This window comes from Berghia stephanieae, chromosome 8, assembly GCF_034508935.2.
Source record: "Berghia stephanieae isolate SIO BIC M18660-M18661 chromosome 8, UCSD_Bste_1.3, whole genome shotgun sequence".
In the NCBI taxonomy this organism is placed as follows: Eukaryota; Metazoa; Mollusca; class Gastropoda; order Nudibranchia; family Aeolidiidae; genus Berghia; species Berghia stephanieae.
The window spans coordinates 52,788,849-52,793,848 of NC_088367.1; the positions used below are offsets into that span (position 1 = coordinate 52,788,849).

The 5,000-nt window shown below is 43.2% G+C and overlaps 1 protein-coding gene across 1 annotated transcript in view; it reads right to left on the minus strand.

The window, feature by feature from the left end:
• Positions 1-4,337: 4,337 nt before the first annotated feature.
• LOC144979061 (uncharacterized) overlaps positions 4,338-5,000 on the minus strand; it is a 10,373-nt gene continuing 9,710 nt past the window's right edge. Inside the window, exon 5 of the mRNA XM_078925676.1 lies at positions 4,338-5,000. This exon is cut by the window's right edge and continues 1,634 nt beyond it. The gene's annotated coding sequence lies outside the window, so the exon portion shown is untranslated.

Below are 5,000 nucleotides of genomic sequence, written 5' to 3' on the forward strand. Positions count from 1 at the left end.
TACTACAACCACCACCACATCATCATCAATACCACTACTACTGCAACCTCCACCACATCATCATCATCACAACCTCTACTACTACAACCACCACCACCATATCATCATCACTAACAACCACCACCACCAAAACCACATAATAATCACTAACACTACTACATCCAATACTGCGACATCATCTGAACTAACGTTGCTACAACCACATCATCATCACTACAACCACAACTACAACCACCAGCACCACATTTTTATCACTACCACTACTATACAACCACCACCACATCATCATCACTACCACAACTACTCATCATCATATCTTGTCGCGCCAGTGAGTCAGCCAGTCCCGGGCAGTCTGGTTGCATTCCCTCAGGTCAGCATTGGTGCAGTGAGGTCCCAGCGAGCATTCGGACAGGATGTGGTCCATGGTCTGTCTGGGGTGACCGCATGGGCATTCAGTGCCCGGTGAGATTTTCCATTTAAAGAGGTTGGTGGCGGTGTTTCCCACCTTTGCTCTAGCTCTGTTCAACGCCACCCATTCTTTTCTCTTGAGGTCTGTGCCTGCTGGGAGCTTTTCTGTTGGGGGCTGGAGGGCATCGTTTGCTGTCTTGTCCCATTCTACCCATTTGTCCAGGCGGAAGAATGCTGAGTGGTCTGGGTGAAGGCTCTCTACTGTGAGGAAGCTTTTTCTTGATTTGAGCCTGCTTTTGGGGCAATTGTGGTCATGAAGGGGGTGTCTCTGGTCCATTTCCTGTTTGTATTTTTGTATTTGGGCATGAGTTTCCCTCCGGATGTGTGGTGGGGCTATTCCTGCTGCACGGTAGACCAGTGGTAATGGTGTTGCTCTCAGCTGGCCCGTTATGATCCGGCAGGCGTTGTTGAGCTCGGGTCTAGCTTGGAGGCATGGCATGATCGGGCCCATACAGCTGAGCAGTACTCCGCAGTTGAGTAGCTGAGGGCCAATGTTGTGTCCTTAGAGTTTTAGGGTCAGTTCCCCAGTTCATGTTTGCCAGCTTTCCAAGGAGGGCATTACACGTGGACACTTTTGCCTTGGTCTTTCTCACGTGTTCTCTGAAGGACAGAGTTCGATCAAGCGTCACTCCGAGGTACACTGGGTGGTAGTTGTACTCTAATGTCTGGCCATTCCACTTGATGTTAAGTTTTTTGTGGGCTTTGTGGTTGTTGAGGTGAAATGCACACACTTGTGATTTTCCTGGGTTGGCGTTCAGCGAGTTTTTAGTGTAGTACTTTGTAAGGGTGTCTAGGGCATTTGTCAGTCTGCTCTCGATTGGTTGGAAGGACACATCCTGTGTTGCGAGGCATAGGTCATCAGCATATATGAATCGGCGGATATTTGAGAACTCAGGCTGATCATTTGTATATATGTTGAAAAGTGTTGGAGCCCGCACTGATCCTTGGGGAAGACCATTCTTCTGGGTGCGCCACCTGCTCTTCCGGCCATCCATTTCAACAAAGAAGCGCCTGTTTTCGAGAAGTGACTGGATAATATTTACAATTTTCTTATTCTTTATCATTTTAGCCACTTTGAGGAGTCGGATCTTGTGATTCACTGTGTCATAGGCTGCAGTGAGGTCGACGAAGACTGTGCCAGTGACCTGTTTTGTCTCAAACCCATCTTCTATGAATTGTGTAAGGTTAAGAAGTTGACCACATGTTGACCGTCCTGGTCGGAATCCAGCCTGGTCTGGAGACAGTTGTTCGTCTAGACTGGGTGACATGCGGGACATAACCACTCGCTCAAATAGCTTGTATGCGATGCACAGGAGGGAGATCGGGCGATAGCTTTTCTTGGATTTTGGATCTTTCCCCGGTTTCAGTAGGGCGACTACTCTTGCTTTCCTCCATGCACTTGGCAGCCTGTTTGTCCTTGCGCATACATTGAAGAGGTCCAATAGCCAGGATAGGGTTCTCGGGCCAAAGTGTTGAATCATCTCAGTTGTGATTCCATCCAGTCCACAGACCAGACCACAACTACTACAACCACCACTCCCGTCACATCATCATCACTACCACAACTACTGCAACCACTCCCGTCACATCATCATCACTAACACTACTACTACAACCATGACCACATCATCATCATTACACTACTAGTACAACCACCACCACCACATCAGCATCACTACCTCTACTAGTACAACCACCGCCACTACATCATCATCACTACCACTACTACCTCAAACACCACAACATCATCACTACCACTACTACTACAACCACCACCACATCATCATCACAACAACTACTCCAACCACCACCACTACATCATCAAAACAACTACTACAACCACCACCACTACATCATCATCACTAGCACTACTACTACAACCACCACCACCACACTATCACTACCACAACTACTACACCACCACCACCACCACCACATCATCATCACTCTAGCACTACTACTACAACCACCACCACTACATCATCATCCCAACCTCTACTATTACAACCACCAACACCACATTATTATCACTACTGCTACTACTACTACAACCACCACCACCACATCATCATCACTACCACTGCTACTGCAACCACCACCACATCATCATCATCATCACTATCACTACTACTACTCCTACCCCCACCACATCACCATCACAAAAACTAGTACAACCACCACCAGTACATCTTCATCACTACCACTACTACTGCAACCACCACCACATCATCACCATCACTACCACTACTACTGCAAACACAACCACATCATCATCACAACAACTGCTACAACCACAACCACTACATCATCAAAACAACTACTACAACCACCACCAATACATCATCATCAGTAGCACTACTACTACAACCACCACCACCACACTATCACTACCACTACTACTACACCACCACCACCACCACCACATCATCATCACTCTAGCACTACTACTACAACCACCACCACGACATCATCATCCCAACCTCTACTATTACAACCAACAACACCACATAATTATCAGTAATGCTACTACTACAACCACCACCACCATATCATCATCACTACCACTACTACTGCAACCACTTCCACCACATCATCATCACACACTACTACTACAACCACCACCACATCAGCATCACTACCTCTACTACTACAACCACCACCATTACATCTTCATCACTATCACTACAACTGCAACCACCACCACATCATCACCATCAATACCACTACTAATACAACCACCACCACATCATCATCACAACAACTACTACAACCAACACCACTACATCATCATCACAACCTCTACTAACACAACCACTACCACCACATCATCATCACTTCCACTACTACTACAACCACCACTACTACATCATCATCACTACCTCTCCTATTACAACCACCGACACCACATCATTATCACTACTGCTACTACTACAACCACCACCACCATATCATCATCACTACAACCACTACCACTCCTACATCCAATACTGCAACACCATCTGAACTAACTCTACTACAACCACATCATCATCACTACACCCACAACTACAACCACTAGCACCACATCATCATCACTCATGGTAAGCACAATTTCATTTGATATATATATATATGAAATTTAAAAATCCATCAAATTGAACGAAGCGAGAGAAAACAAAGCAGTTGTGACCAAGACCAGTTGAAACAAAGAATGACGAAAATTTGATTGCTGACTACACACTGGACCTACTGTGTAACGAATAAAATCGCCTTAACCATACCGCTCAAGACCAGAGTGACACGGCCTGTACTATAGTTACGTCATGGTAGTTACTCATAATGCGTTGCTGGAAAGCACTCAGTCTATAGTGTCCCGACACCACATCTCCATCCTTCCCACGACCCCCTTCCCCGAGTTGTACAAATAGACAGCTAGAAGAGTTTGATGAAACACTACATATTAACAAAAATGTATGAAATGTTATAGGCAGGGTAAACGTTAAAATTTGTAGACATATTGAAATAATTAAATACAATTCATATCAATTCTGTTCTAAAAAAATTTTTTCTCGTGAATTGCAATTATATCATATATTGGACATTGGAAATTGTGCCCTTCCGCCACGATATCATGAGATATCATCGCCTAGGCATTCCACGAGGGACTATAAATAATTCATCAAACAAGATGTCTGATATCAACAGGAATCACCGATTGTGTCCACGTGAGCAAATTGGGGGTTAATAATCTTGCCCAAGTTAGAAAATCAAGTGCCTGAAGCGGGGCTCGAACCGGATTTCAGTGCAATGCCTTAACCACTCGGCCACTTCGCCCCTATAAAACAAACGTTAACATAAAATCTCCAATAAACAAACCAAAGAAAGCAAAGCCAATAACACAATTTGACATTTTATAATCATGATAAAAATAATAATATGTAGACATATTGAAATTATGAAATACGATTCATGTCAATTATTTTTTTTCAAAATTTATCTGTAGTCAATTGCAAATATAAAACAGACATTAACGTAAAATCTCCAACATATAAACCAAAACAAGTGAAATCAATAACACAAAGTAATGAATACAATAAACAAAATGTCTATGAAATCTTGGAAGTCACAGTAGATGTAGATCGGGGACATCGATTATCGGTATTCATGCCTCACTTATAAATCGATATTGAAATTAATATTGATAACTAATCAATGTTTACGTTTCGACATTCAATATTTGTTTCGTATAAGAATAATGTATTAATAAACGTAAAGAATAATGAATAAGATGAATTGAGAAATCGTTTTTTTAAGTTATTTTCTCATACAAATGCTATGCATATTCTTTTTTAGTCCGCACAAATAATCCCCTCTTCGAGTCCTGTCAAACTGGGGAAGCCTACCTCTACATCCCATTTTGACCCAGTCTTACATACTGTCAAACTAGAGAGACGTCTACATCCCATTTTGACCCAGTCTTACATACTGTCAAACTAGAGAGACGTCTACATCCCATTTTGACCCAGTCTTACATACTGTCAAACTAGAGAGAC